This window comes from Herpailurus yagouaroundi, unplaced genomic scaffold (assembly GCF_014898765.1).
Source record: "Herpailurus yagouaroundi ecotype Mexico unplaced genomic scaffold, PumYag 77, whole genome shotgun sequence".
NCBI classification, from domain to species: Eukaryota; Metazoa; Chordata; class Mammalia; order Carnivora; family Felidae; genus Herpailurus; species Herpailurus yagouaroundi.
In genome coordinates this window covers 18,124,187-18,136,510 of record NW_024412388.1, presented here as the reverse complement: position 1 = coordinate 18,136,510, position 12,324 = coordinate 18,124,187, and the positions used below count along the sequence as shown (strand labels likewise).

Below are 12,324 nucleotides of genomic sequence, written 5' to 3'. Positions count from 1 at the left end.
GGAAATGGAAGGTTTTCTTTTTTCTTTTCTTTTTCTTTTTCTTTTTTTTTTAGTGTAGTGACCTCTGACACTTCCCCCCCCAACCCCCCCACCCCCAACCCCTGGCCTATCAAGCAGTCTGAGTCACCCCCAGCAGGGGACAAATGCTGGGGATAGAGGAGGCGTCTAGCATCCCTGGGAATGAGAGTCCTTCCCCGCAGGAGTGTCCATTAGAGCAGAGCCCCACTGAGTTATTCTTATGCCCTGTTTGACCCCAGGGGGATGAGATGGGTGGGGTTTACAGAAAATAAAAAACAATTGGTTTCAACTAGTTCTACCAGTTTTTACCCCCTACAGTAAAACATCACTTAACCATTTTAACACGCCACAAATTTCCCTTTGCAGAGACAATGGGCTTTGGAGGAATTTATTGTTGGTAAGGAACAGACACACTTTTACAAAGCCCTTAGTGCCCAACGCATGCTAATTATTTTATACCTATTATGTTATTATTTTTTTAAAAAATATTTTACTGTTAGGAAAAAATAGGCTTTTCATTTCCAGGTGGGCAAACTGAGGCCCAGAGAAGTAAAGTGATTTGTTCAAGGAGGGTGTGGAGCTGGGACTTGAACCCGGGGCCGGAATTACCCCAGAACATCAGCGGCAGCTGTAATTTCGTGTGCAAACTTGCCTGAAGCCACCACCTAGGTGGTGATGAGACACAGATCTGCCCATCTTTTTTTTTTTTGCTTTTTTTTTTTTTGGGACAGAGAGAGACAGAGCATGAACGGGGGAGGGGCAGAGAGAGAGGGAGACACAGAATCGGAAACAGGCTCCAGGCTCTGAGCCGTCAGCCCAGAGCCTGACGCGGGGCTCGAACTCACGGACCGCGAGATCGTGACCTGGCTGAAGTCGGACGCTTAACCGACTGCGCCACCCAGGCGCCCCCAGATCTGCCCATCTTTCACGAAATCTCAGACTCTGTTTTCTGGAAGCGCCACCTGATCATCCTCTGGTCCCCTGACAGCAGGGGCAGCTGCAGCCCAGGGCCTGTGACAGTGTCTGAGCCAGGACAGGAAGGGGTGGAGCTCAGCTTCACAGGCCTCTGTCCGTGGGTGTGGGTAGAGCCCTAGAGATTGTGATGGGGGACCCTGTGTTCCAGTCGGTGGCCAGGAACCTTGGACTCTTTCCTCCTCTTCCTTCTGTCCTGCAACAGCATCCAGATGCAGTCAGTCTTGAAGAGAACATTTCCATAGAATTCTGCATGATGCCTATCCTCTCCAGGCCCCAGTCCAGCCTGAGCCACTTCCTCTTCCAGCTGGGAAGCTTCTTTCTTCTTCCCACTTCCTTGTGAGGCTCAAGCCCACTCCCTTCCCCCACCCCACCCCACCCCACCCCACCCCACCCTTCCTGAGGAAGTAGCACCCTCTTCTTCACAGCTCCTGGCTCTCCTCTCTCTGGCTTTACTGTCCTGGGCAGTTTGCTCCATGCCTCTCCTGGATCTCAATTGCTTTTGGATTCTCTAAAGTCAAGTCAGGAAATCCCACAGATGTGTTTTTGGACAATACAAGAATGCCCAAGAAAAGGTTCTGGGATCAAACCATTCGGGTAGAGCTACTCACCAGACCCCCTTAAAAATTAGCAATGCACAGTCAAGTCTCTAAAAGTCCAACAGTTAGGAAATCTGTTTTTTTTTTCAATGTTTTATTCATTTTTTGAGAGAGAGACAGAGACAGAGACAGAGCGTGAGCAGGGGAGGGGCAGAGAGAGAGGGAGACACAGAATCTGAAGCAGGCTCCAGGCCCTGAGCTGTCAGCACAGAGCCTGATGTGGGGCTCAAACTCATAGACCGTGAGATCATGACCTGAGCTGAAGTTGGACATTTAAATCTTTTTTTTTCAACGTTTATTTATTTTTGGGACAGAGAGAGACAGAGCATGAACGGGGGAGGGGCAGAGAGAGAGGGAGACACAGAATCCCAAGCAGGCTCCAGGCTCTGAGCCATCAGCCCAGAGCCGGACGCGGGGCTCGAACTCACGGACCGCGAGATCGTGACCTGGCTGAAGTCGGACGCTTAACCGACTGCGCCACCCAGGCGCCCCTGAAGTTGGACATTTAACCAACTGAGACATCCAGGCGCCTCAGGAAAGCTGTTTTGTTTGCTTTTTCAACCCAGGGTTTCCCAAACTGAGGTGGCCATGTAATCATCTTCCCTATCCCTACCATATACCTGCAACAACTATAGAACCAGTGGCCCAGTGCAGAACCCACTTTGGGAAATTCTAATGCCAGCCTTCCACCAAAAGCAGTTAATCTTGCTTTCATTGATTTAAGCCTTTCCTGTTTCTTGGGGCTAATCTCACAAAATAAGGGGATGCCTGCCCAATAGGGTCTTCAAGAAAAATATACTTGATGGGGATGAAGATTTTCTTAAGACTTGATGATGATGCCCAGAATAGATTAAGGATTTGCTAGAATGTGGAAGAAGGGAGAGTAGAATTTGAAACAACAACAGACAGGGTTTATCAAATTTTTATTTGTTTTCTAGTCCAAGGACCAAAGCCAGGGATGAAATGTAATGGAGAATGGTCAAACCAGACCCCAGTCACAGATACATTTTTTTTGAGTGAATGAATGAACAGTCTATCTGGTCAAAAAGTTGGGATACTGAATGGATGCCCGCATATGTGCATGCGTGCATACATGCATGCATGCATGAATGAACGATCCAACGACTGATCCCCTGGCCCCAGACTCTTTCTACTCCATTTTATGCTATCTGCTATGGAGATAGATATCTATGTTTCTTCTCAAAACCCACATTTCATCTTCTGTTCAGGAATCCTAGGTGGCTCTCCACTGCCTTCAGGATAAAGTCCACATACTTTGTTTGACCTGGCATTTAAAATCCTGCAAAACAAAACTCCAACCTACCTTTCCATCCCTTTCTCACTATTCCCCATTGGGAACCCAACCCTTATTCTAGCCACACTTACCATTCCCCAAGCATCCTATGTTAATCTTTCTCCCTTTTTACCTTTTCTCAAGCTACCTCCTTGGCCCCCACTGTTTACTTACTCAATCCTAGCAATGCTTTGAAGCTCAACTTAGAACCTGCCACCCATGTTAAATGGAAGAAGCCAGACCTAAAAAGAAGACACTGTAAATGATTCCATTTATATGAAGGTCAAGAACAGGCAAAGCTACTGTGGAAAAAACAGAACTGTGGTTGCCTTTGTGACTGGAAGGGGCACAAAAGGGCTTGGGGGGGGGCAGGGAATAGAAATATTCTCCATCTTGATTCTGGTGGTGGTTACACGAGTGTATACTTCCATCAAAATTCACCAAATTGTACATTTAAGACCTGTGCACCTATCTGTATTGTGCATTTAACCTAAAAATAAAAATCTTACCACTTAAGTCTCCCTGGCAATAATGCACTCCTTTGTCTATTATTTTCTCGAAGCACTGTGTCCATATAGGTAGCACATCACTTATGTAGACTCCCATGAGAATTCTTCATGAGGATGTCTGCCTACCCCACTGGGTGTGAGCTTCCCCCCAGGGCCCTCCCATAGCAAGCACTGAATTAACATTGGTGAGAGTCAGTTGAGGCCAGATTTCTGAAAATAAAAATAACAGGAGCCATCACGTATTAAGCCCCTGCTGTGTGTCAGGCTGTATGCTAAGTTCCTTGCACACATATTTCAATATATATACATGTGTTTAAACATCTATATCTGTATGTATACATATACACAGGCGCATGCATATAACCCCCATGAGATAAATACATAGTAGCCATTAAGTCTGAAAACAGACAAATACTAATAACAAAGAATAACCCAATGTGAACGGTTTAGCTATGTTACATTATAATCCAGGCAAAATAATAGTATATTTCCAAACCTTATGGTCAGCATGCGATTGTGTACATGCGTGTATGTATTATTACCAATCTTCATTTTACACTGAGATACTGAGGCCCAAGGTCACAGAAACGTGTAGTGTTGGCAATAGGATACAAACCCGGGTGCCTGATCTCAGAGTCGTCGAGCTGGCCTATTTCCAAAGTGGCCTCACATAAATCCAGAAGAAATGTGAGCTCTTTCTGGCCAAGAGACTTGAAAGCAGTAGTTTCCCTGAAACTGCAAAGCGCGCGCGCGCACGTGTGTGTGTGTGTGTGTGTGTGTGTGTGTGTGTGTGTGCGCGCGCGCATGCGTGCACCGAGAGGTGTAAAGACTGTTTGGGGCTCCCACACCTCCAGGAAGGCGCTACTTAGCAAGAGGAGGTCTTGGGTTTAGGATCCTAACTGCATCATTTATCAGCTGCGTGACATGACCTTCGGCAAGTTATTTAATATCACTCCGCCTGGGTTCTCCCACCTTTGAGGTCATGTAGTAACAGTGCCTGATCTACCTCTTGGTGTTTTAAGGGAGGATTCAATGAGATCATGCATGTAAACCTCACAGCATGTCTAAGTTCTCAGTAAATGCTGGTTAAGTTTATTATTACCGTTTTGCTATTTTTGGTATGGTTACAACTCCCTGCCCTCCTCCGCCGCCCACGCTCCCACTCCTCCCGGGGGCGCCCCCCCCCAACACTTCTTTGGCTTGCTCTCAACGTCTCCCTTTCCTCAGAGGGTGGAAACCTAAGATATGGCCGTCTAAGAGCCGTTGTGACAGTTTAAATCATGAACAGTTATTACAGCAGCCAGCCAGCACAGGGAGTAAAAAGAACTAACCCGTTGGTGGGTGGTGACTAGGGGATCGCTAACTGATTTGGGAAAAACATGAATCTTGGTTTTCTTAAGAATCCTTGCCACCTGCTTTGGGATTCTCCTTGCCTGGTTCATTCTGAAATGAGGTGGTTGGAAGCCTTACATCAAGAGGAATGGGGCCACCGTGACCAGAGTGCCCACCTTTGAATTGCAGGTGAGGTCCAGGCCTTGGAGGTCAGGGGCTGGTGGGTAGACTGAACCCCTTCGGCTGAAACCTAGCCCTTTGGGATCCTGCGTGAGGGGGGCTGGCTGGGGATGAGGTTCCGCTCTTTGCAGGAGTTTGGATCTTGGTGTGCCTGCTCCTTAGCCTGAAACAGCCCTCTGACAGTTGGAAGGCATGGCAGGGAAAAAACCCTGTTGACAGTTCAAGCTTTGGATCTTTTTGATTTGTAGGGTCAATAGGCCAGTATTATCTGAAGTAAAAATAACCGTGCTCATCGAGAGAAAAAAAAAAAAGAAAATGCAGATAAATATAATGAAGACTAAATTAAGTAACAATACATTTAATAAATAACTGAAAAATTTGCATCCAAAGAGAACTACTGTGGCTCTTCCCTACCTTTTTCTCTGCCTACAGGAGGGCCACAGCCCCCGGGGTTAAATGCACAGGCTCTCTGAGCTGGATTCTAATCCCAGCTATACACAGGTGGCCTGGTCTCCTAAACTGTCTGAACCTCATTCCCCCAGTTGTAAAATGAAAATAAAAACCGCATCTATGATATGAAAAAGTTTATTTAGAAGGTTTTTTTTTTTTTAAAGAAATGATCTATGTTGTAGGATTGACATAATCCCTGTAATTGACTCAATAAATGTCAGCTCTCATCGTGGCAAATATGTATCCTGACCAAAAAAAAAAAATGATATCACTGCACGGATACTGTTGTTACCTGCTGTTTCTCTCCCATTAGGCAACAACGTGAACCTCTTTCCAGCATGAAATGTTCTACGAACATCCCCGGGGCCGGTTTTAAGAGGTAGGATTGCAGGATCTTAAGGGCAGGCACAATTTTATGACATTTAGTCCCTGTGACCGACTGTTCTCCAGAAAGGTGGTACCAAGTTCCTTTCCCACCAGCAGGGAACAAGAGTGATTCCTTCTCCACGCCGTCACCAACACTGGCCTTTATCATTTTTGCCCATCTTTAGGCAATTATTCTTGAGCAAGGGAGTTTCTTTTATCTGTCTGATTCAACTGGGAACTCCCGGAGGGCAGGGCAGGGAGGTAGTCCCTTCATCTCCCTGTAGCTCGGGCACCTAATACATGTTCTGCCCACAGTAAACACTCAAGAAATATCTGAACTGAGTCTCAAGCCAAGAGTGACTTTTTAAGTGCCCTGGGCAGGCAATTCTTATTAAATGCGAGACCTAGCAACTAAGGATTCTACCTAGATGAGTTCAGGGACTCTAACACAGAGGAAGACAAAGGCATTTCCAGAAGCACGGGCGCTGATATTCAGATGTTAATCAGCCAAGTGATAAGTTCTGAGATCAGCCTGGGTTGGGGCCACTCACCTGCCAGCAGACTTGCATGAGATCCACTCCTGTTTCAAAGACTTGAGGGAGCTCTGAGCCAGGATACTTGGGTTTCGCACTGTCACCATTTTGGCGGTGGCCCAGGACACATCACTTCATCCTTTTGGGCCTGGTGTCCCTATCTGTTTGGTGGGGAGCTTAATAGTGTCTCCATCGAGGTATATCAACAACCATGGGGTTCTGCCTCCCTCTCCCTTCCAACACTTACTGAGGGTTTATTATGTGTGCCGGCACTGGGTTAGCATGAGACATAAAGAACTCTGGAAGTCCTGGCTTTAAAACCCTTGCTCTGAAACACTGTCACTATGTGCCCTTGGCAATGGAACTGATGAGACCTGCCTTGGAGGGTTTGGTGGGAAGATTAAATATGCTCATCTGTGCAAAGCACTTAGGACAGTACTTGGTACCTAGTTAAGCACTCAGCCTCAGCAATGATTATCTGATTTAAACTACACGGTGACCCTGTGAGGTAACTATTTATTATTTACCCCATTTTATAGATGGAGAAACATGGGGCAGAGACGTGACACAGCCCGTAAGGAGAAAGCCGGGATTGATCTCCCATCTGTTTGACTCAGGACTTTTTCATTTAGAATAGGAAATATTAATGTTAAAATTGTTACATTAAATAGTAAAGCTGGAGAACGCTCCAGATCCCCTAAGCCAATCCCCTCGCCTGACAAGGCCCAGAGTGGAAGGGGCTTGCCCAAGGACATACAGCAGGATGGTGACACAGCAGAGCCGGGGCTCCAGGCTCCTGATGGCCATTCAGGAGCCAGATGCCCGGTGCCCAGGGGTAAGGAGGCCTCTCCCATTGGGAGGAGCCGGGGAGCTTATGGGGGTGTGAGCATCTCTGCAGCCCCGACCCAGGCCAGGTGCCAGGAGAAGCCACTGTTGTCACCGGCCACTGGAATTACTCCTTTTGTCCCTAATTCTACGTGCGGGTCTGCTCCCAACTCCTGCCTGGATTTTCCTCCCTGCAGCTGCCCTCAGTGCCAAGGACGGGTGACCAAAAGTGTCTGCTCTGGTTGCTGAGTCAACCTGTTCTGCATTTCAGGCCCTGAACTACCCCTGCCCCTGCCCACCCCCACCCCCCAACCCCCCAGCGGCTCACGCCTTCCCGGTCTTGTTTGCAGGCTAGTTTTTTGTAAGGATATGTTTTATTTAACCCAACACATGTAAAAAAAAAAAAGTGTGATTTCAACATACAGCCAATACAAATAAAGTGTTAACAAGGCATTTTATATTCTTTTCTTGTACAAGTCTTTGAAATCTGGAATTGACTTTACACTTAGCACACATCTCAACTTGAATGCTATGTTTCCAGGGGCTCGTAGCCAACAAATGGAAACAACCCAAATATCTGTGAACTGATGACTAGATACGCAAATGGTGGCATACACTTTCAAAGGAATATTACATATCATTCAGCCATAAAAAGGAGTAAATGCAAGATGAAGGAAACCTTGAGAAACTACGCTCAGTGAAAGAAGCCAGGATCAAAAGGACGTATCTTAAATGACTCCATTTATATGCTATGTCCAGAATGGCCAAACTCCTAGAGACAGAAGGTACATTATGGTTGCCAGGGGCTGGGGGCAGGGGAGAACGTGGAGAGATTGCTAACAGGTATGAGCTTTCTTTCTGGGGTGATGAAGTGTTCTGCATTTAGTGGTGACGGTCGCCTAACCTTGTGAATACACTAACAGCCACTGAGTTGTATACTTTCAAATGGAGAATTTACTGGTATGTAAATTATATCCTAATAAAGCAGCTAGTTAGAGAAAAATACATGAAAAGTGTGATGCAGTCCTACCAAAACAACAAAGTGGTCCTTCATAGGAAAATATTTTACGCTGAGTCAGTTTCCAGATTTAAATATAAGTTTCATTAAATTAAATTAAGTCTAAAAGCCAGGTCCTCGGTGGCACTAGCAGGCCCCAGTGCTCTGCTAATCCCCCTCAAAGTCCTAGGCAGTGGGCATTCGGTTCTCCTTTGCTGACGGACACACAGCTCTTAAAGGCGGCACCGCGGTGTGAACCCAGATCCACCAGCTCCGGTGGCCACATTCTTAGCCACTGTTTCCCGGGGTTCATTCATTTACTGAGTGCCCACCGTGGACCTGATATTCATTTGGGTGCCCCCTCTCGCCCGGCCTTCCTCCTCACTGGAGCCTTCCTGCAGGGGTGCGTAATCTCCCGGGAGGTGGCCCCCCCTCAGAAGCTTGCAGCCTCACATCTGAAATGGCAGCTGCGGGGCAGCGGGCCCAAGGGAGGCCCGGGCCACTGGGAAGGCGCTCCTCGCCAGCCACGCCTGGCAGAAGGGAGGCCTAGGCACAGCCATCGCAGGAGCAGGCCCCAGCAGTCAGCCCACTCGCCGTTTCTCCCCATCCCACGGGAAACTACCACCTGGGGTTCAAAATCAGCCTTCATCAGCCACAAATGTCATTTGACTCCCAAACGGCCTATTGCCCTCCTCCTCATCTTCCAGGGCGTTTTTGTAAACCCCTCTTCTTCCTCCAATCAGGGGGATGGAACTTTCCAGGCTTAACTTCAGGCGGGGAGGGAATCAGGCTGTTCTCAAGGAAGCTGAAGAGAGTTAGTACCCGAAGCCCCTATCTGAGGCCTTGCCCATCCCGGCTTCTGCCGAGAACACTGCCCCCCGAAAGGCTGCGAGAAAGAGGCTGGTTCCACACTCGAGGTCTGGTTGCCTCAACCCAGGTCGAACCGGCAAATTCCTGTCAACACCCCTCCCTCAGAGAAGTGAACGGTAGTTCTAACCCCCGGCCTTCAGGATAAAGCACAGGCTGGGAGAAACCAAACATTTGAGGGTTGTGGAAAGACAGCCGCTCCCACCCCTGCGTGCCTCTGTGACAGCTGTCGCTGTGGGAAGAAGCCAGAACTAGGGGGAAACATGTGCTACTGAGTCGAACACAAATGACGAGTGATCATTTCTCCCTAGCTTCAACTCCTGGGCCTTGTGGGGAGGTGGGCCTGACTTGAGGAAGGGGATATAAAAGCAGAAGTTAGTTACGACATCTAGATTTTTCTTTTGGTCTGAGTCCCCGAGACTGTTTGAGCCAAGCTCAAGTTTGTTTGAGGGATATCCTGGGGGTTACTTTTTTCTTGACTCTCGAGTATAATGTATGTTTGTGGAAGGAATTTATCAAAATCTCGAGAGGCAGTAAATACCCGAAAATTCAAAAACCACGTTACCTCACCATCCAGTGCTGATATTTTAAACCTTCCAAACTATTCTCCCGTCCACAAGTGGACGTTCCCCAACAAAACCGGAAATGCACACAAGGTGCTATGTTTTATAAACTTGCTTTTTTTCAAAAGACCCGTATCGATGGGTTTTCTTTGTTGCTGTCGTTTAATGTTTATTTATTTTTGAAGGGGGAGAGGGGCAGAGAGAGGGAGGGAGCCACAGAATCCGAGGCAGGCTCCAGGCTCCGAGCTGTCAGCGCAGAGCCCGACGCGGGGCTCAAACCCGCGAACTGTGAGATCCCGACCTGAGCCGAAGCCTGGCGCTTCACCGACTGAGCCACCCAGGCGCCCCGAGTTTGTTGCTGTTGTTTTAAATGACCATATGGATCGTTGTGCAGCACACTAGGTGAATTATTACTAAAACCAGAAATGATCCCCGCAGCCTCCTGGGCGATGAACATGATTAAGCCCAGTGACTTCAGGGTGGCTTATTAAGGAGATAAATTCCATTTCTTCTCGTTAAGCGTGGCTGTTAAACACTCACAGCCCAAGATGAAAGGGAGGGGGCGTGGCCGAATCAGCACTTCGGATCAGCCACCTGTTTTATTAAGCGTGCCCGTGTGTCCAACACGGTAGAACGAAAAGAAAGGTGCTTGTGTCGACTGGGACTGTATCTCACCTCTGGCCCTTCCCCTGCCCACCTCAGCCCGAGAGAGCTTGAGGCTGGGGGAAAAGGGCCCCGGGAGAAAGCACCTCACAGAACTAGAAGGTCGGAAAAAAAAAAAACCAAAAAACCAGGAGCTCAAAAAAAAAAAAAAAAAAAAAAAAACCCCCAGCACAAAAAAAAAAAAAAAAAAAAAAAAAGTGGGGAAGGTGATAGGAACTTGCTGTCTTTAGAGACCAGTTTCTGGCCCTCTGGATTTTCAAAGAGCGTACGTACAAAACCTCCGCTCCGGGCCGGTTGTCTGCATGGCGTCTGCCCTCCAGTGACCGGACGTGGTGAGCTTACGGCCTTTGGCGATTAAGAGGCTGCCCTTGACCTGAGCTGAAGCGGCTCCCACCTGCCCACTGAGATGAGCCGCCCATTTCTCTCAACCTGTCCCTTGTCCTTCCCAGCGAAGAAACCAGAGTTGCCTGGGACAATGTCAAACTTTGCGAGGTCGTAAATGACCTATAAAGATCCTGAGACAGAATGCTCAGGAAAGAGGAAACGCTAATTAAGGAAATCCTGAATGTCCTAAGCCTGCTCATGAATAAGAGGGACATAATAACAGGCAAAATGGAGAAGCTCGTAAATTAGGATAAAGCCCCAGCCTCGGCGCGGGTAGGACCTGGCAGATGGGAACCCAAGGTTCATTTCTGGGGTTAATGGAATCCTGCCCGGTCCTCGGGATTGCCTAACGCCAGGCACGGTGTTTCCTTCCTGCCTCGCCGGGAGACGTGAGTAAGTCTGAGACAAGTGATCACGGCACAGTCACTGAAAGCCAGAGTGATACTTGCTCTGGGCCACAGAGTGAAGTGGGTCACCGGAGATGGTTAGAACTCCAAGCTGTGTCTTAGAGAGGTGCTCCCAGAGCAGTAAATGACACCCCCTCCCTTTCCCTCTCCCTATTGGGCATCTTTGTCTCTCAGTCATTTATCACAGGAAACAAGGGACAGGACTACCTAGGGCTTCTTCTTCTTTTTTTTTTTTTTATTTTTTTTTTAACATTTATTTATTTTTGGGACAGAGAGAGACAGAGCATGAACGGGGGAGGGGCAGAGAGAGAGGGAGACACAGAATCGGAAGCAGGCTCCAGGCTCTGAGCCATCAGCCCAGAGCCCGACACGGGGCTCAGACTCACAGACTGCGAGATCGTGACCTGAGCTGAAGTCGGACGCTTAACCGACTGAGCCACCCAGGTGCCCCAACCTAGGGCTTCTAAAACCCCTTTCCCTCCCAGAGCTCCAGGCTCTGCACTGTGGTCGCTACAAGCCTCCAGGCAAAGGATCAACACATTCAGCTAAAGGGAGACACTCTGGGATCAGAGACGTTGACTGACTGGGGTCCACTCACACAGCAAATGGGGAGGGGGCGGGGGAGGAATCTGTTTCATTTGCTTTCCACCAAAGATTCTGTTAAAGATCCCACAATTTGATGGCTTAATATAAGCAAAATGGAAACCCCGTGACTCAATCCGCGTTTTCATGACTCAGAATCTGGAGAAAATTGGGAATGTCACATGTGGCACGTCTAATACCAAGAGGTTTCTTCACACCCTGATGACTGTATCTATGCAGACTCTTCATCAATAAACCTTAACACTAACAACAGCGAAGGAAGGGTATCTGACCCTGACCGGACCCTTCTCTATTCCAGGCATTTACAGATGCCTATGTTTTCTCACGTAGTTCTCACATCCAAGCTGGGGGATAGGGGGTGGGGGAGGGGGTGGCGGGGGATCCAGGCTCAGAGAGGCGGTGTGACCGCCCAGGATCACACAACGTCACAGCCTAGACTCAAACCCTGGGCAGTTGGGTTCTAGAGCCCAGTTTCCGAATTGTACGATTACAAGCAGATTTTGGCACTGTTCCAGATGCAGGCTGGGGTCGAGGTTAAGATCACGGGCCGTGAGCCAGAAGCACCTTGGAGCCTGTCTTGGCCACTTGCTTTGGGGCGAATCGCTTTGCCTCCCTGAGCCTCAGTTTCCTCATCTGTAAAATGGGGCGTGGAGGGGGGAGAGACAATAGCTTTTGTGAGCATTAAATGAGATACTTCAAATACAGTGCTTAGCTCCCTGGGCTGGGAGTGCCGGCTTCTGGCAGCACCCAGGTGGGAGGGGT

The 12,324-nt window shown here is 48.4% G+C and overlaps 1 long non-coding RNA gene across 1 annotated transcript; it reads left to right on the top strand.

The window, feature by feature from the left end:
* Positions 1-6,702: 6,702 nt before the first annotated feature.
* LOC121018190 (uncharacterized) lies at positions 6,703-7,536 on the top strand. Its single transcript, XR_005785068.1, has 2 exons — positions 6,703-7,088; positions 7,276-7,536. It is a non-coding gene; the product is annotated as an uncharacterized LOC121018190 (long non-coding RNA).
* The last annotated feature ends 4,788 nt before the right edge of the window (positions 7,537-12,324 follow it).